Below are 21,624 nucleotides of genomic sequence, written 5' to 3'. Positions count from 1 at the left end.
ACTGTAGAAGAAAAGTACTCTTTTTACATTTTTAATAAGAGAAGCAAATGAAAGTAAACATGCAGCTTGTGATTAATCGTGAGAACTTCAGCGTAATCAGTTATGTAGGAAATTATTGAACTTCATGTGCAAGACCTAATACATACAATGGCACATCGACTCAGAATCGGAAACCAGATTTATTAGACAATTAAGTATTTTCTATGAGTTCCGATTTTCTTGTTTTCCTTATAATTCTGAATTTCAATAGGTACAATATATACTATGAAAAACTTATTAAAATCCTTTTCTTACTGAAGAAACTAAACTTACTTGGAGAAAATTTAAACTAAATACCTGATTTTGCTAAAACAAAGTTACAGTTATTACATTTTTCTATTTTTATATTTGTTTTTCACATGTCACAAGATATGAGAATAGTCAGGATAATTTGACAATAAAAGGTGAAGATATAGGTACTGTTGATTACAATACAGGGAACAAAACACAGAAAATACCTTTGTAAATGTGAGATCAAATTCTGTAAAAATAATTGTAAGTGAATAAATGAAAACACTTTAAATCAGAGTAATTCTTCAAATTGTGGCTTAAAAAATCCAGGCAAATAATTTACCCACTGTCATATTTTCATTAATGCTTAAAAGGAGTTATTATCTATCTTACACTAGTGAAAAGCATATGTAAGTAATGATTGTAAAAAATAAAAGGATGCTAAATAATGAGTATTAATTATACTTTTGCTGGGTTTCAGCACCAAATCTATTAAAGATAGAGCATACTGTATTTTATTTCCAGTGATGTCTAGCAAGTAAATTCATTATTTTTCTTGTTTACAGGATTATGCATGACTAAGACCATTGTATAAAATATAGAAATAATCAAAGATGATAAATAACTTAGATATCTTTAGAGTTTGGGTCTCCAGGAAGCAGACTCTGTAATGGAGACTAGTATGCAGGGTCAAAACCTAAGGAAGAGAAAGGAAGAGAGAAAAGAAAGAATAAATTGGCAAGGGAAAAAGGTGGGTTGCATTTCAGTCTCAACAAAGTATCTGATCCCACATGAACCACTGAGTCTGGAACAACTCCTTAGAAGCATTTACTCTGTGGTGATGGGTCTAGGCCTATATACCCCTGCATCCACCAGTCATGGGATATATTTGAAAGGACAAGATGAGTGACATGATTTCCTTCAGCTAAGAGCAATTTCCAAAGATGGCTAACAACTGGCAGCATTTCCCACAGCGGGGGAAATATATTTTTCAGTCTTGATGGGAGCTCTGAGCTGAAAATCACAGCATCCACTACAATATTGTAAAGGCTTTATTTGAAAAACCAACAAAAATTGTGGTTACCACTTGAAAAAAGGAGGATGATCAAATGAAGTGAGTGATAGAAATAGGAAGTTTGAAATTACAGCATCTAGCTTAAGGAAGGAGTTAGAGAAAAACACACAAGAAAAATATTATGCTTCGGAAAAACCTAATGTATTCTGCTGCATTCTGGTTGAGATTGACTAGAATCAGAAAGCATGGCTAAAGTTATATAACTGTATTCATGAAGTAAGTTATTGAAATTACTAGTGATGACATTTAGTAAAAGTTAAGAAACTTTAAGTAAAATTATTTTGCCTCTGTGATCTATAGCTTCTGGATTATAAGCCAGCGAGAATGCTGAAAATATATAGGAATAAGAATATACGTATATGAAGCCGTTGATAGAATCTATTAGGTTTAGACATTTCTCTGTGTATCCAGTCTTTCTGAATATATTGAATATGATTATACAGGGGTTTTGTCTTTGAAAAGTTCAAACACACACCTAATCTTAAGGTTTGTGTCCACAGTAGCCCTCTATGTGGGCATTTCTGTTTTCTTTGCAAACACAAAAAATATATAAAGCATCATATTTAACTAGATTACATTGTATATATATTTACAATGGTCCTTGTTTGGGGAAGAAAACACAAATCATGTGGCCTAAAATTAGCATACATTTTCCTGAATCTCAATAGCGAACTATCTTGCTATTTTATATGTCAGCTCTTCTTATAATAATAACTTTTTGAAAAACCAAATGATCAATTGTTGAATTGGGTCCAAGCAATGATGAAGCTAATAGATTCAAAGTGAAATTATAGTCATATACAACTGCCCCTATTAAATTAACATAATATCCATTTAGAAACATCTTGTAGTTTACCTCGTGCAATCATCTCATTTATCATAACCACAAGTTAATTGAAGAACCAGGACTAGAATGTAAATGTCTTGACATATATAAGCAATGTGAAATAAAGGTTTAATAAACATTTTAAAAGATATGTTTCTCAGACATATGCTATAAGGTTATTTCCATTATGCAATATGGAATGTACTAATGTAGAAAAATTTTCTTATCTTATACCTGAATCATGTCACCTACAATTTTAACAGATAGGTAATTTATTATTGATCAAGATAAAATACAAGTTTAGCTGTATATTTTGAAACCTATACATTTAGAAATATTTTATAAGATAACATATTTTATTACCAAATGTATATTTTCTATAATTCATATATGTTCCCAGTCAGTTAATTTACCTGAACTACTAATGCACCAGCATTACAAACATAGTACTTTTCCAAGTTCTGTTTTTAAGTTATGCTTTAGAAATAATTTGAAGATCAGTCAGGAGTGGAAACAATTGGTGGATGCTAAATACTGTCTTTGGAAAGAAAGATGTATACTATAGCAACCACACAGAGTAAGAGCTAAATAAAAAGGAAGTTTTCACAGTTTTATGCTGGGCTATCGTCCAACAAGATGGAAATTGTGATATCCTTTCTGTTGATATTCCCCCTTCGTTTCTGAGCACATTTGTTTTGTTCTTTCATGATAATGGTTATGGATAGCATTAGGACAACAGAACCTATGTTAACTCCTTCGAATTTGTACCTTTAAAGTATTTGTGACATTGCAATCAGTTTCCAGAAAAATTTAAGAACTTAAAGATATATATAAAATCTCTAAAACTTTTCCTTTTTTTGCTTTTGGAGCATATGTAAATAAATATCTCATTTTTTACAAACTGGCACACAATATAATAAATCTACTAAACTGTTTCTTAACTGTCTTTATAAAACACTATATAAATACAGTGCTTTCTGACAAAGATAAAATACATGTATAGATAATAAAAAACAGAATAAGGAAAAAACAGAATAAGGGCCATCGTTCTTCCATGCATAAATTTTAAAATGTCTTTATTTTTATAATAATTATAGTATGCAAATAATGTGAATATATTTATCTAGGTTTGAATATAATATATTTACTTTTCTTAAAGAGTGTCATTGTAAAAGGGAATAAATATTCAATGTAAGTTACTAGATGTACAGTGTGATCCTTACTTTTAGTTTTACAGGAAGAGAATACTGAACTTTTAAATTATGGAATAAATTTTGTCCATTATCCTTTGAAACTGAAGAATAAGTTAACGTATCTTTCCTGAGTTTATTTATAGAAGCTCTCTAATGTCTATTTCTAAATTTACTTTCCTAACACTTAAGCTTGCCAATTTGGTTCCCCCCACTTTTTAGGCTCTTGTGCAAGATTATTCAGTAAATACATTTTCCCCTTTCAATTAGTGCCTGATTCTAAACACTAGAGTATTTTTTGTTGTTGTGTGAGACTGAGACAAAATTAATTTTGCTGTAATTTTAGGTTCTGAGTTTGTAAATAAGCTCTTATTTTCAAAGACCTATAGGGTTCCATCTTATTAAAACAAATAAGTAGATGTTTAAATACATAAATATATAAATAAGAACGGGGGTAAGAAGAAGCCCTGATTGAGCTATGTTTAAGGAAGCACCACAGCAGAGCTCTGAATTAGAAACATAGGATCTGTTGACTACCACTTACAGTCCTGGAAAACTGGGGCAGCACGCTTAATTGATTATTTATTTAATTTTCTTGTATACACAAATTATTGTTGAAAGGAGGTGCTATAAAATAATGAACAATTCTAATTAAAATACCTAGCATTGTGTTTGACAAATGTAGGCACTTGAACATATTTGTTGCTGTTATTGTTTCGTCATTGCTACCATTTTGATAGCTTTGTTAAAATATTTCTGACAGTTGCCAGACTTTTCTTGACTTACCTTACAAAAAAGTAAATAATCAGAAAAAAATCTTTTGAAGGCATATCTTGAAAGAAGATACCATAAACTAATCCAATCTATTTTTGACAAAATATATTTTGTATTCGACAAAAGTGAAAATGAAGGTATTCCAATTACTGAGTTCACTGTTCCTCTGACACTTCAAAAAATGCTTTATAAAGTATTAGCTGGTAATTTTTTTAAAATAAAACTTCTAATCTTTAGTCCTTTTCAATCCCCATTACAGATTGTTAAGAGGATTGCCTGAAGTCAAGAGACTTAAAAATCTATATTAAATCTAGAAATATTAAATATATAATATCTATATTAATGCACAAATTCCTACAGCAAAAAGCAAAGTGATTATAAAAAAATTAGCTGGAAACATTATTTCTACAGTTTTCCTAGGTTATCAGTGGGCATGAACATATGCTGATTTTTCCAAGAATGTTTTTCGATATGAGTCTGTCATCCTCTTTTAGTAACCTGCTTGGAGGGAAGATCAGAAAGCACAACAGAAAGGCTTGAATGTAGTTACAACTCAGAAAAAAGCCCTGGCTCTTGTGCTTCCTGTTTGATTCTGTAAACCCAAGAAGGGACTTAAAAAAACATAATGACTTATGGGATCATATTGCAAGGAAATGAATGAAATAAAATTCAGATTTCTTTTTGATTAAGTGCATGCCTTGTTCCTTTCCTAGCACCTCCCCTAAACAGAAAAGCCCAGAGAAATTTTGTCTAAATTAAACCCAATAAAAGCAGAATCCTAATACCAATATACCCGAGGTTGAATTGCTAGGTTCCTTGTTTTTTGTTGACACAACTTATATATCATCAGATGTTTAGATCGTTGACCAGAATACCCCTGGCAAAATGTGAGAGGCAATAACAATTTACATGGTGAGATAACACAAGGAAGCTTAGTTTAATCACCAGCAAGCACAGCCAGCCATTCTTTGAGTAATAAGTATCTCTCTCTCAAGATTTAACATGGAGAGTAAAATCTAATTACATTTTCATCCTTAACTGTATTTCTATTTCCTATCTACACTAAAGACTGCTGCTTTCGGCTCTCTAAATTTTGGTCACATTGGTTTCAAACACTATAGATTTTTTTTCTGCAATATTCACTCATAATCTTTCATTCTATTTGAAGTTAAATTTAGATTCCATGAACATTATAGTATGCATTTTATTATTCAAAGCACCTGTGTGCCCACATATGCAGGTAAGTGTATCCATGTGTGGTTCCATTTGTGTGTGGATATTCGTGTTCTCTGTAGGAATGTCTGTTTAATTCATAATTAAAGAATAATACAATCACTACATATGCACATAGCTCAGATAGAACAACAGGGAAGGAGAAGAAGATGGTACATTGATTAACGGTCTAAAAGTCTCATGTTTGGCAGTATCACTGACAGAAATGAAAAGGTGGCAGAGGCGGTTTTTATAAGAGGCGTAGGTGTCTAACACTGTGATTGCTAAGGCTGAATTTACTAGAATATTGCCAAGTGAAGGATGTTTCCCCTTAGTTTCCCTTATGTCCATGTTATGTTAACTTACTCTTCTTTTTTTAAATGTATTCACATAACTTAGGTTCTATACTCAGAAACTAGATAGCTGCTATTTAATATCCAACCACCATTTGATTGGATCACTTCTATAGGTTATCAAAACAATTGTATTATTCTATTGCAATGTAGTAAACATTTGGCTCCTAAAGTTATTAGGGTTTTAAAGTTATTAGAATTTTCTATTTTAAAAAGCCAACACTCCTCTTCTGTAACTTATATTAAAGTTTAAAGTCCAATCATTAATATATAATGAAAAACCAATAGCCTTTTTGAAAATTATTTATTGAAATGTGAATTATTTTCTTTCCATTCTCAGTGGAAATGGATGATTTCTTATTATATGATACTTTATATTATTGATATGATATTTTATATTCCCTTTACATGGAAAGGGTAAAGGGAATACAAAAATTGTTTTAGCTAAATAGCTCTAGTACTTTATACATCTTAGTTTGTTAGATGCACTGGACATTCTCCACTTAGCCAGTCAGATCTACTCTTCACTCTTCCACCTTACTCCATGCCCCGGGAAGCTTATCTTTAGGAAATACACCAACTAAATTCCCTTGCCTTCTGGCTTCTAGTTGGTATGACTGATGGGAGGTACCAGCAGTGGGTTAGTGGTTAATAAACAATACAAATTGAGGTATTTATAAGGCTGGATTTCTCACTGCCTAGCTGTCAGGTGACCAGAGTGGAAACCTCTCAAAGGGTCAGGCAGCCCTCTCCTATAGCTATATAGGTGTTATTCCTATCGAGGTATTACAGAGTTCTCCTAAAACTTTTCCCCTTGTCCCTTTACACAGCTAGTAACAGCTTTCCACTAAAATCATAGTTAGGATGCCTTACCATCTTTTATTGGTTTTTGTAAACCCTGCCAACACACTTTTTTTAAAAAATGAAATCCCAATATTAATCTTCTTTGGATCACCCCTTTTGAATGTATCCTGTATTTCTTTCCAGGACCTGGTGGATAATTAGGTTAAATTCACTATTTTATTTTTATCTCTAAAATTTTCACTCCAAGACACTTTTTAACAAAAACTTAGGCAGTGGGCTGATTTTAAAGCATTTGACTTTTCCATTTGAGATTCTCAGCTGAGGGCTTCCCATTGGAGATGTCTGAACCCTTTTTTCTATTAGGATTCAGGTTATTGTAGGGGCAAAGGGGAGCAGTGGAAACCAAATAGGAATTCTAAGACTGATAGACAAGTTTAGGCAAAAATAGCTTTTTGTCATTCTTTCATGACTTAAAAGACAAAAGCATTTAATGTTATCATCCTCATCATTAAATGTGGCTCACACCAGTTAGAATGGCGATCATTAAAAAGTCAGGAAAAGACAGATGCTGGAGAGGATGTGGAGAAATAGGAATGCTTTTACATTGTTGGTGGGAGTGTAAATTAGTTCAACCACTACAGAAGACAGTTTGGCAATTCCTCAAGGATCTAGAACTAGAAATACCATTTGACCCAGCAATCCCATTACTGGGTATGTACCCAAAGGATTATAAATCACTCTACCATGAAGATGCATGCACACGTATGTTTATTGAGGCACCGTTCACAATAGCAAAGACTTGGAACCAACCCAAATGCCCATCAATGTTAGACTGGACAAAGAAAATGTGACACATATATACCATGGAATAATATGCAGCCATAAACAAGAATGAGTTCGTGTCTTTTGCAGGGACATGGATGAAGCTGGAAACCATCATTCTCAGCAAACTAACACAGGAACAGGAAATCAAACACTACATGTTCTCACTCACAAGTGGGAGTTGAACAGTAAGAACATATGGGTACAGGGAGGGGAACATCACACACCAGGACCTGTCAGGGGGTGGGGGATAAAGGGAGGGATAGCATTAGGAGAAATACCTAATGTAGATGATGGGTTGCTGGGTGCAGCAAATCACTATGGCACATGTGTACCTATGTTACAAACCTTCACGTTTTGCATATGTAACTCAGAACTTAAAGTATAATTTAAAAAATAAATAAATAAATAGAAGTGTTTAACAGACCATGACACTCTCCCTTCCTATTTCTTTAAGACTAGTTTTCCTTCTCATTGATAAGTTTTCAGCATTTCATCCCCCAGTCCCCTAACAGTTTGCAATGGCACTAACAAAAGTTTGAATTTAACCGTAATTTTATTGCTTACAGATGTAGATCATTTTCTCATCCAAAGACGTGTAAAAACCCCTGGGCCAGGAATCACAAATTAAGAAAGAAAAAAAAAATACTGAGGACCAACTATTAATATATAAGTTCGACAGACAAAATATATAAGTAACAAGTCAGGAAAAGGATTTGGTTTTCTCTTGAAGTTCAGGGAAACAAACCCAAGTGTGTGTCAGCCATAATAAAAAATAAATACATGAGAGCTGAGGGAGAGTTTTAAAATCCAGAATGATCAGTTTAAAGTACAGTATATTCACATAGGCTTGTTACACAAAATCAATTATTATTATCATTATTATCGTTATCATTATTTTGCCCACAATTAAGCCTAACAATCACATAAGTGACATTATGGTGTGGTTCTTTTAGTTCAATCATTTACAGAGATCTCTACCATAAGAATGTCAAAGTGATTAAACCCAAACCAGGGCAAACCAGTACTTTCAGCTGCAGATAATGTAGAAAAATCAAGGACATGTACCAGTGTAATGATTGTATTCTGATTCTAATATATTTAAGCTGACTTCGGCCAAAACTGAGTTTTTACATGTACAAGCTACATTAGTGATTTAAGTTCTACCCTACAATTCTATTAATTTTTATGTTGAGATTTTAGGAATGACTTAAAGCAAATGTCCAGAATAAACTGACATTTAAACCTTGTTTGGCTGGTTTGAGTCACCTTTGTAACCCTAAGAAAAGCTGTCAGTATTTGAACAAGAGTTAAAGCATTAAGGAGGAAATGTCTGAATTAGAGCTTAGTTGTGAAGAATGAAATGAGCTTAAAGAAAGTCTCTATTGCTTTTTGTTACTTTAATCTCTATATAAAAGCTAACATCTTAAAAGCAAATCTATGGAGAATTATCTTGCAAAACATGTTTATTTATGTAAATTGGGAAAATGAGTGAAATATTTGCAGGTTTCACGAGAAGTAAATATGTCTCTAGGCATAAAAAACATTAACATCTTTACTGTTTTTTAAATAATATCTGTCAATCAAAAACTTATGAGTTAAAAAAGAAGAAGAAAAAGCCTGCAATGCCAAACAGATTAGACACAGTGGGCTAAGAAAAGGAAGATGGATAGAATTGTTCGCGGGGCAGATAGTCTTCCCCTTTCTCACTAAGAATAAGCAGAGCCGCATTTGTGGAAACTTAACTAAGCAGAAACCTGCAGTGTCTGCTCAGTCCTGCTAACCTGCCAGCTGGAAAGAGCACTGAGTTTAAAGGGTTTAAGCTCTCAAAGAAGCCAAGACTTGGCTGATCATCTTGAGCTCAGCATATTGTGAGGCATATGAACACTCTCTTCAAAACTGGCAGAGAAAAAGGAAGGAAAATTGAAAATCTAAACACAGTAACCAGTTAAAATTCAGACAATTGTAAGGGTTATGTTTTCTGTGAAGCACTTGGTTATACCCAACACTGATAAATAAGGAAAATAAATGGATTTTCTTTCTGAAGGGAAGAAGAGCAGTATTCCTTTCAATTGCTGCTACTTTTAAGTGTACTGAATTAAAAAACACTATTTGTATCATTTTCCATTTGTTTCATTTTCCTAAATGTGATCTAGTTCTTTTTATCTATACCTAGAAAGTTATTTATATTATTTATTAACATGTTTTATTATTAATTTTAACAAAAGTAAGTACGTTTAAATTCATTTTAATAGGATATTCACTATTATAATGAATAAACTTCAAAGGCATGATTTTCAAAAGGAATATGTGGAATAGCCCAAAAGTTACAATGGCATATTCATTATTCTTACATTTTTAAAAGAAAAAAAATAATTGGCTTAGCTCCAGTAGAGCTAAAAACGATATTAATTTCTATTGTACTTTGTTTTTTTAACATTTCTGTTTGTGCTATATATGCCATATAAAGATAACACAACACTCCTCACTCGTGGAATGTAAAACCATGTTGCCAACGACATTCAAAACTGACATATTTCTGATTTATTGCATCAATACTGAAAACATTACGAAAGATAGTCAAAGTTCACCACTCCTGGGCACATCACAGGCCATGGGCCTGAAGAGCAGACGCTGCCCATGCATCTGCAGTCAGCATTTTTACTGATGCCACTTGACATTGCTGAGCTAGAGGTTGAGATTGAATACTTATCAGTTATATTACTGACAAATATTTGAGTTGTATATTTAGCCAAGTTGTAATAAATAGTTCTTTGCATTATATTTCAATTGACATTTCTTTTTTGTTTTCTTTTTTCTTTTTTTTTTTTTTTTTTGTGAGACAGAGTCTTGCTGTGTCCCCAGGCTGAGTGCAGTGGCACGATCTCAGCTCACTGCAACCTCCACTTCCCAGGTTCAAGCAATTCTCTTACCTCAGTATCCTGAATATCTGGGACTACAGGTGCACACCACCACGCCCAGCTAATTTTTGTATTTTTAGTAGAGATGGGGTTTCATCATGTTGGCCAGGATGGTCTCGAGCTCTTGATGTCATGATCCGCCTGCTTCACCCTCCCAAAGTGCTGGGATTACAGGTGTGAACCACCATGCCCGGCCTCAATTTGCATTTCTAAGTGATAACTGAAGTCCAGTTTCAAAGCAGGCATTTGAGAAATACATGAGACTAAAATACATAGATAATTCTAGATTTAATTCTAGTTTCAAAAAATACATACGAATATTAAGAAATTTGTAGTAAAGTTTTAATTTAAAAGAAATACATTTTATATTTACTTTATTTACTGTTAAGTCGTGCTTGCCCTTAGCTTATCTCTTTAAACCTACTCTATTTCATTTTTGGATTAAACCTAATTCATGTTTTAAAATATGACACTAATTATTCTAGAAATCAGAGGAGAATATAATATTCTATAAAATGTTTACTATGTGTAGTGAATTAACTACTGTCAGTAAGGCAGAAAAATATTTTTAAAAGAATGTAGACATTCTTTACTGCTAATACAAATCGAACAGAAAAGAAAGGATAGGATTTTTTGCCTACCCCAACTAGTAAATCATGTGCTACTTTAAATGGCTCCTCTGCTCAAAAAGATAATATCCTTTTCTAAGAGGGAGGGTTTCTTTCCAAAATGATCTTGCTCACAATCTTTCAGTTAAGTTGTTTTCATTGTGCCCAATGGAAGTTTTGAAAATTGTTTATGGGTGTCAGAATTCCTTGAGAGTTCTGTTGTACTCTTTACTTTCCAAGCAATAGTACATAGGCAACATTCTATCAGTAATAAAAGTTGATCTGCCAAGTTTTAATGCTGTGACTCAAACAACAGCGGCAGTTTGGAGGGAAAGAAAGCTGCCTGTTACTTGAGGGGCTTTGGTTTATCGACAATATGGCTGAAGGTGTTTGGCATGATACATTCTTTCTTCATCATACTTGTAGCCTTATGTCAGAATGTATATCCTCACCTGGAGTCAATCTGCTGAGTTCTTTTTCCCTTTTAACAGCACAAGGAAAACTACAATTAGGGAATAACAGTAAAGAATAGTAAAGAGAGTTTTTACACATTGATTTTCTATGCAACTGTGATTAGAGATAATAATGAATGCTAGCTGCTTATTTATATGCAGAAGTAAATTCCTTCTTTCAGTGGTATAGAGGGAAAAAAATCAGTCATTCTAAAAAAGATGTTATCTCATATGAAATCTACTTGCTCAAACTAAGAAATAAAGCACTGACACAGGGCAAGTGAAGGGATTTCTTTGCAGTCTGAAATGACTGTCTTAACTTGACTATAAATCTCCCTCACATAATGCCTGGGGTCTTGCTTGCAGGGATGTAATGAAGTTACACTGCCTGAATGAAAATTTAAAAAACAAATTAGGGCAGGGGACCTTGCCAGCTATCCATGATTTGTGGCAGTGCTTATCAGTAGCTGGTGTGGGGTGATTCATCGTGAGAACACCAAATCTCTTTGTCCCAGGCCACCATGTTTCACTCTAGTGTCAATATATCAGAGGAAATGAATGCTAAGCTCTAACAGTCATAGTTAGTGTTGGACATGTTTGTAACACACACAAAGAGAAATTTACAGCTGGGAAAAACTAGGACACATCCCCTAGTGACTTAGTTCATGGAGTTCTTGCCTTCTGACTGATTCAGTAGCAGCAATACTCCTTTAACGTGACAACCTCAGTACTCTTAAGAATGTCTTCTACGTGGCTGTGTATATGAAATTAACACTATGAAAGGCATCAGTATATAAGATTGCTCTTCAGTATCTGTTTAAACTAGAGTTCCTAAAGATTCAAATCTTATCCTTAAAAAAAGTTACATAGTAAGAACTCATGAACCACAATGTGAATAATTTTTGTGACAGCTCACACCAGGATTGATAACCCTTACTACTATCTCTAAATAAAGATAATACAATGTTTTATATGTGTTGTATGTTATTTCTTATATTAATATTATTAATAGGTTTTGGAGAATTTGTTTTATATGAGTCTATGGAGATTTAAAAAAAAACAAAAAACAAAAAACTATTGCTAGGCACCCAAAGTAGTGTAGAATAATTTCATTTCACTGTTAATTTAAGATCATTCTTATCAATACTTTAAAATCTTTGCTAGTCCAGTTAAAATTAATTAATATAAAACTAATTTTCTATTTCATGAAAAAGTATTAGTTATAAGACTGCAAATTTTATCCACCACCTCCTATATATCTCAGTTATATATTGTATACCCATAAGATTTTTCACACCCATGTGTGCTGAATTAGATTCCAATATTTAAAAACTAGAATTAGAAAAGTCTTACAATCAGCTAAGAAAAAAAAAAGGAGACATAGCCAAATGATAAAATCAATGTTAATGCCAAACAGAAGCCACGTGGGTAGTAGAGAAAGTGTTCCTAAGCACTGAGAAAACAAAGCCAATGTGATCTATGGGACAACTGATCCTATTTTCAAAACCGGGAAAGCCTGTTTCTTGATGCTGCTCAGAAAGAGCATGTACATAGCAGATGTAACTTTGTCTTCACTCAAGTCATGCACCTATGTAATCTCCAGATTCCTTTTCAATACAGTGACAGAATTCTCTGAATATTAACATCTGAATAATGTCACCATCACTTGTTTGCTTCTAACAGTGGCTAAAAAGAGATCATCTTAGAAGACTTCCTTGAATCATTCTTGTGGCCCAAATATCTTTAAAAGCCTCTATGGAAATTGCTAGTCACCGTTTCTTAGGTTTACATTTCATTTTACAAGTGCACATGGAAATATATGCAGTAAATTTGGATGCAATTCCAGTTTTAAGTATGACCTGTATCAATTGTCATAACCAGGTTCAATTTTGGTTAACATTTCTGATAGTTATATGAAATACACATTTTACATTCTATTGGGTTGGGGATAGATAATCTAGATATGGTTATCCAGGGTCTATTATAGATTTGTGTCTTTGTGGAGAAAGAACAATTAACCTTTAAAAATATATATTTTTTTAACTTGCCATAAGTTGTCATTCTATTACTAGCCACATTTGGTTCATAGGTTTGTTGTTATTTTTATTTTAATGGCAAAAATAAAGCCCCATAACCAACAAGTTGAGACCAAAGCAATCAATTTCCATCTAACTAAATATTTTTCGGCTTCCCTATTTCTGTTAAATATCACCCCCACTCAGGGACAAAGTCATAATGCTATCCTTGGCTCCTTCCTATCCTTTATCTTCAGCCTCTCCTTCATACATTATAGTTAAGAATTCCTTACGTTGTATGTATATCCTTTTCTTTTCTATTTCCACTATGCTTATCTATATATAAAAACCTCATTTCTGAATTAGTGCAACAATCTTGTATTTGTGCTCATTTACTTCATTTCTTTACTCTATAGGTGGCTATACAACTACCTGTTTAATCTTCCTAAAATGTCATGCAACTAACCTACTCAAAATTTCAGATAATAGTTGCTATGGTTTGAATAGTTTTGTCTTCTTTAAAATTCATGTGTTGGAAACTTAATTACCAACACGACAGTATTGTAAGGTGGGGCCTTTTGGGAGGCCTGTAGACCGTGAGGGCTTCAGCCTCACGAGTAGATTAAATGTCACTATAACAAGAGCAGGAGTGTCTTCCCTGTCTTTTGCTATTCTGCCATGTGAAGAAACAGAGTTGCTCTTTTGCTCTTTCACATGTGAGGACACAGCAAAAGGCTGTCATCAGATGCCAAAACTTTGATCTTGGACTTCTCAGCTTCTAGAACGGTGAGAGAATACATTTATGTTCTTTATAACTCACCCAGTCTGTGGTTCCATTATAGCAGCACAAATGGACTGAGACAGATACCTCACTGAATGAGTATCCAGGCTATATCCAAAAATGTTTGTCCCTTAATCATGTCATAAGCTGCAGTCTACAAGTTTTGATTTGTGCATTTAATTCATACTAAGAAACCAGTGGTCCTTGCACTATTTTTAACAGTTTATAACCTTTGATTATTTATTTAGCGATTATGGTTAAAAGGGGCTTTAGGATCCTGGCCATGTTCTGTTTTCTTACAAGAGTGGTGGTTATATGATTTGTTCTCACTTTACCCCGAGCTGTACATCAAGATGTATATTTATGATTGTGGACTTTTCTGTGCTGAGTTATATTTCAATTTTAAAAGTAGTTTATTTGAAAAAGTAAAGTAAATTGTTAGGGAATAGAAATTCATTATCACCTTGGGTTGCAGAGAGGTTAGAATGTAAAGTGATGTTCCAGGCAACCATCTTGCTACACAAAGCAGGAAACCTCATGAGAATAAAAAGCAGAATCTAAAAGTTTAGAGAAGAAGGGAACATGAAGGTTAATCTACAAATCATGTCATTTAATTAATTTCAGAGTACAAAGTATAGGGTTCTATGCTATAACTGTAAAAGTATAAAACTATATGCTATTATGGTAAACATTTTATGTGGATTTTCTTACTATAATATTGTTTATAAGTACTACTTACTTTTCAAATAGAACAGTACTTTATAGTTATCTTTTTGATGTTGATTTTAACCTTAATCTCACTATGATCAGATAAAAGACTGATATTATCAAAACCTAAAAGTTTGTTGAGGTTTACTTGCTTTGTGGAACAGCATATAATTGCACAAGTAGAAGTTGAAACAAATGTGTGTTGTGGAATTATTCTGTACAATATTTTATACATGTTAATTAAATCCTATAGTTAGGTAATTGTACTTTTCAAATTTATATCCTTCCTGATATTTAATTCAATCTGAAACTTTAGAGTTGTAATGAATTCATTACAGGAATAGAAAAAAAAATGTATTAATTTTTAGTTCTAAAATAAGTTTCATTATTTTATATAGCTTCCAGGTTTCTGTCAACATTTGCCATTTTGTCATTAAAACACTTCAAATAGTTGCTGTCCTTTTAAAATTGAAGTAGGACTATTCTGATTTCTAATATTTGGGGGATGTATTTTTGTCACCTGTTCTTTCTTTTGATAGTAATTTCTTGCTGTTTTCATTGCAAGTTATTTTGATTGGATTTTTTATTAAGTATGATAATTTAGTATAAAAAGTAGAGATAATTTGAAGAATTACATAATTTTAAATTTATCCAGAGTTTGCTTCCAGCTATCTGTTAGGTCAGCATAAATAAACTTAAACTAGGGTTTCTACAGCTCAAGACTATTTGATATTTTGGACTTGATAATTCTTGGTTGTGAAGAGTTGTCCATTGTAGGATGCTTAGCAGAATTCTTTGCCACCCATCAGATGCCTGTAGCATTCCCCCAAATTGTGACAATCACAAATACCTATACATAGCTGTATGTTCCCTGCAGCGGGATGAGGTATTTTGGTGGTGTTTAAGAATAACTGCTTTAACATGTCAGGAACTGAATTAATTTAAATCTTGTTTAGGCCGAGTGCAGTGGCTCACGCCTGTAATCCCAGCACTTCGGGAGGCCCGAGGTGGGTGGATCACCTGAGGTGAGGAGTTTGAGACCAGTCTGGCCAACATGGTGAAACCCTGTCTCTACTAAAAATACAAAAGAAAATTACCCAGGCATGGTGGTGGGTGCCAGTAATCCCAGCTACTTGGGAGGCTGAGGCAGAAGAATCACTTGAACCCGGGAGGTAGAGGTTGCAGCGAGCTGAGATCGTGCCATTGCACTCCAGCCCGGGCAACAAGAACGAAATTCTGTCTCAAAAAACAAAACAAAACAAAAAAGATAAATAACTATTGTTTAGTTTTCATGAGAGTTATTTTATTTGTTTTCTGGTGTGCTCTTAATCATAGGCTTTAGATTTTACTTTTTTCAAATGGAACCAGAAATATTTATCAGACACTCGTTTTTAGTCCCAAACCCTGAGATGGATAGCCGCACCTCTAAGCCTCTCAACTGCCTCTTTCTGCTCAGATTCTCAGCTTCTCATTCTCTGTTTTTACTTGACAAATACCTTAGAGGAAAGTAACGCCAAACATTAGATTTACCTTCCAGAGGTGGTTTTTTTTTTTTTTTTTTTTTTTTTTTTTTTTTTTTTTGAGCCTAATTAACTCCCCAATCCCTTTAAACAGACATTGTAGATAAGCTCTTCAGTTATTTAGGTTGTGTTCAGGTAGCGAGTTGGTAAAAAGCGAGCGAGCCTGCTATTGTCAGAATGAAATCTCTCCTTGACCTACTGTTTAAAACGTTTTGCAGGATTGTAAATCCCTGCTCTTATTGGCTTTGTGTGTGTCAGACACCCGTCTCTGAATGAGTCACAGTATCCACAAAAATGAAATGCTCGATTTGGTTTATCCTGAGTTGTATGCCCATATCTAAAGATGCGTATGGAGCCAACCCTACTTCAACTGTATAGATAAAGTATGGATGATGAGGAGCTTCAGAAAGGAAATCTCAGGGCTGCTATCTTAAAGCAACAGGGAGGAGAGCCACAGTGGGAAAGAAGGAGACAACAGGTGGATGGTAGGGGATGAAAAACAATCGTTTTTACTAAATATGAGTAAAAATAGTTATATTTACAAGTAAATCAATATAAATGATATAATTACTTATATTTATAATAATATAAGTAAATATAAATTTATAAACATAAATATAAACTGATAAATAATTGGTGCTCAATAAATGTTACATTTTCTTTTTAAAACTTTTAATTCACATAACATTTTCTTAACAATCTCTAAACATTAAAAATAAAAATGCTATATTAACATTTTGATACATTAACTGAACCCAGTGTTTAAGGAATATCACTCAACAGAAAGAAACTAAGATAATTTAGAAAAAAAAAAACAAAAAAAAAAAACTAGTTTTAAAGATAGAAATACTTGCTCACAAATGTAGTTGAATCATTTTAAGTTATAGTCAGAAGGTATTTTTCACATCTTATGCACTGGTTATGGCTGGTAGATTTTAATATGTTTATCTCCTATTTATGCGGCAGGAAAAGGGAAATAAATCTAATAATCTAACAACTAAGTCCCTTTGAATGCAACTTTTTTTTGAAACAGTGTATCCCTCTGTAGCCAAGGCTAGAGTGCAGTGGCAAGGTCACGGCTCAATGAACTCGACTTCCTGACTTCCTGAGCTCAAGTAATCCTCCTCCTTCATCCTCCTAAGTAGCTGAGACCACAGGAACACACCACCACAATTGGTTAATTTTTTAAAATATTTTTGTAGACACAGGGTCTTGCTGTGTTGCCAGGCTGGTCACAAACTCCTGGGCTCAAGAAATCCACCCTTCTTGGTTTCCCAAATTCTAAAACTATAAGCATGAGACACTGTGCCCAGCTTGTATATATTTTTGAGAGCTAGGTAAGTCAATATGAGGTATCTTCAAAGCAATCATTTTTTCTAAATTATCAGAAAATACATTTATGATTAGTTGTCTTGAATGGTGATTAATGATTTTCAGATACTCATGCTTTATCCTATCTAATGAACCCTACTATTCCCATTATTTCATATACATGATTCAAACATGCGCACACACACAAATTTTTGTTTTTACTATTTAATATCATATACAGAGCAATATTTTATTGCTGATAAAAATTTTCACTCTTCTGGCATTCAGGCATTGACAGGCTGATTACCCACCACTTCTATAGACATCTATGCTAGTGAAACCAAGTCAATTTCTACCCAGAATAGTCTAATCATCTTATTTCATGAATGGGAACAGACTTCCTGCCAAGTGCTATCTCTCATCTGTATTCATTTGTCCCAAAACTTTACCAAGAAATCATATACCTGTGGAACAAATTGATCACAATTTATTTCACAGAATGCAATTAAAGCTGCATTTTGTAATTCTAAATTTTGGTGTGTGTGTCTGTGTGTACATGTGTGTATGTGTACATGTACGTGTGGACCAAGGGAGAGAGGAAATGAGGAAATTTGGATGGTAATATTGTTTTGTGTAAAAAAAGTGCAAAAGGGCAGCGTTATTATAAGGACCTTTAGTACACAGCACTATTAAACTTGACATATATAACATATTTGTTTCTTTAAGTATGCAATAAATGAATCTGTAATGACCTGAACAGTTATTGAATGTAATTTGGTAAGAAATTCACCAGGGATAAAAAGATCCCAAGAGAATTCTCCAAACCTAGAGTAGGCAGAGTAGAAGGATTGAGCTGCCATTGCAGATTAAAAGGTTTTTTGTGATTCCATTAGCAATATAATTGGAGCAGAGGGAAATGTGTAGAAGAGTAAGTATGGATGGTTAACTTTTAGCTTTAGCTGACTTCAGGAAATAAAAAAGAAAAGGCATTATTGCTTGGTTACAACTTAAAATATATCATTGCTGTTGAAAAATACAAGTGCTTTCTATCATGTAGAGAAATTTCATAGAAAACATGCATATATTTTCAATGTATTTTATATCACTCTTATAGTCAAAAAAGTGCCACAGTTCTTCAAGAAAAGATCAGTTCTGTGATGACATAGTTAAACTCTGTTCTAAAGGATTTTTTTTTTTTTTTGTCTAATGCAAATGGAAAGAGAAACCCCAAAAAAGTGCACTTAAAAGTACTTACACTAGCCCATGTCTTATTTTCTGAAAGGGAAAAGTAAAACTTGCAAATATACATCTAAGAAGAAAGGAAAGGAGGACAACTTTGATTCCTGACATGATGGCAATTACTCTTTCTTCTAGCTACTTCTGTCAAAACTTACCCTAGAGAAAGGAGAGATGGAAGAATGGTATCCAGTGTATCAACAACATCAAAAGGAATGAGACCCAGTGAGATAGAAGGTTTTTGTTGTTGTTGTTGTTGTTTAAAGTATGTGTGTGTTGTGGTTGCTTGTAGCCTGGATGGAGGCCTAATTAGGCCAGCCATAGTGGAGAGAGTGACAAATATGAAAAATTGTTTGGAGTTTGTTATTTCTGCTCATATTCTACCCTTCCTACTACCACTACCACCTTAGAATAGTCATTAGCTGCTCTCTTCCACTGAGGTCAGTAGTTAACATCAGGATGCCACAAAAACCTCTTGTGTGAGGTCAAAAAAAAAAAACATAGGTGAGAAATAATTGATTTTCTATTTTTCATATAATTTTTCTATTAATCTTTCTGATTGATATTCTAAGAGTATTGCCTTCTCCTAAAACAGTGCTCGCTCAGGATTTTTTTTTTTTTTTTTTTTTTTTTTTTTTTTTGAGACGGAGTCTCGCTCTGTCACCCAGGTTGGAGTGCATTGGCAGGATCTCAGCTCACTGCAAGCTCTGCCTCCTGGGTTCATGCCATTCTCCTGCATCAGCCTCCTGGGTAGCTGGGACTACAGGCGCGCACAACCACACCCGGCTAATTTTTTTGTATTTTTAGTAGAGGCAGGGTTTCACCGTATTAGCCAGGATGGTCTTGATCTCCTGACCTCGTGATCTGCCAGGCTTGGCCTCCCAAAATGCTGGGATTACAGGCGTGAGCCACCGCGCCCCGCCTAGAAAACTTTGTTGAAAGTAACATCCATCAGGACCTATTTCCCAGTTGGAGGGCATGGGGTGAGGAGAGTTTGGGATTCTAAAACTATTATCTTGGATAGCTGGGGAAGCAGTGATACCTTTAATGAAGACAGAATAAAGGAGAAGGGGAAGATGTGGGGAAGGGAGCAATGATGAATCCAGTTTTGGAAACGTTGAGTTCAGGATGCCTGTGGAACAGGTAGGTGCAAATGTCCATGAAAACAGTTGAAATTCAAAACCAGAACGCAGGTAGGCTAGTTAAGAAAGCCCTCAAGTTCCTAACCCCTCACATAATTATTCACTGCCCTCTCTCTCTCCACTGACATCTGTAATCCCAGCACTTTGGGAGACTGAGGTGGGAGGATTGCCTATTTTTATTGATCGCATTTTGTGTTTCCTGGGGTTCTCTACATTCATTGATCCCTCTGAAAAACCTGTGGGCGTCTCTCTATGCCAGACACTGTGCTCATGTGGTCAGGGGGAGCGGGCAGTTAGCCTCCCAAAGTGCTGGGATTACTGGCAGGATTTTTAAGTTGAAGTTCTAAATCTGCTTTTGTGGAAATAATAGCAAATGCATGTAATTAACTATGGTTTGCTGGGATCTGAGGTTCTCTTCCCTAGGTCTTATCCTCTGCAGCCTCCTTGGACTCACTTGAAATGCCACAGACCAGGTGTTGGCCTTCTACCCTTCTAATGCGTATTATGAAACAGAGTAGCTGATAAGCCCAGGAATATCAGAGCTCATCAACTAAAAATAATTCTGCAGAACTATTACCTTGAGAGAAAAAAAGGCTGGGAAATATATACTGTCTGAAGCAGAAATATTAGAATAGTGAGGCTAAAAATCTAAAGAAGAAAAATTAGTTATATTAGCAAACTAAAAAAGAATGAGAAACTCTTAAAAGGTCAGATGGAAACATTTATTGTAAAGATATAATAAAGACAAGATAAAAGGGAGTAGTAGTTGAAATTTAGCTGATAATCAAGTTTGTGGTTGGATGACTATATTAAAAAACTCTTCTAGAACAAAATAAGATAATATAAAAAATACAAAATATACAATTTAAGATATATGGAGATTAAATAGAAGCTTGACATTGAATAAAATAATTTTGGAGAAAAACATATTGAAAAAATTGTTCAAAGAATAAAAATAATTTTTAAGAATTAAAACGAAACAATAATCTAAATTGCATATAAAGGAGCAAAGTGCCAGTAAGAGCAACTTATTTAAAAAATTATAACAGAGTACTTTATAAGTTATTATAAAGCGTTATTATTAAGATGCAGTGGTATTATTGGTGAAGAGAGAGATTAATTTGATCGATGGAACACAATACGAGCCTTACTATAGACTCACATTTTTATGGAGATTAAAAGCAAGTAAAAATTAATTACAGATTGTCCAGACACTAACCAAATAGATTTAAAAAACGAGGAAATGGTAATTTAAAAATAGTTCTGAAGGACAGGTTTGGGGATGAGATGGAGAGAGTTGTATAAACAGATATTAAGTAATAGTGTGTAAACTAGATTTGAGTCTGAGGCTGGATGGTATGTTCATGATGATACTAGGTATGTAAATGAAATAATATAAAATACATAAACATACATATATGGTTAGTGGATAGACCGATGACGGCAATGTGCCATGGACGAAGAATTGGGATTAATTCAATATATCTGAGTTTTAATTAAGAGAAAACAAACAAGGAAATTAAATAAAAATAATTTGTGTTTTTAAATTCTTTAAGGTTCTTGCTGGGTTTAACATTAAAAAAAATTATTTGATCTGAAAATTT

This window comes from Macaca fascicularis, chromosome 4, assembly GCF_037993035.2.
Source record: "Macaca fascicularis isolate 582-1 chromosome 4, T2T-MFA8v1.1".
Lineage (NCBI taxonomy): Eukaryota > Metazoa > Chordata > Mammalia > Primates > Cercopithecidae > Macaca > Macaca fascicularis.
The sequence above is the reverse complement of the archived record's forward strand: the minus strand, read 5'-3'. Positions refer to the sequence as shown.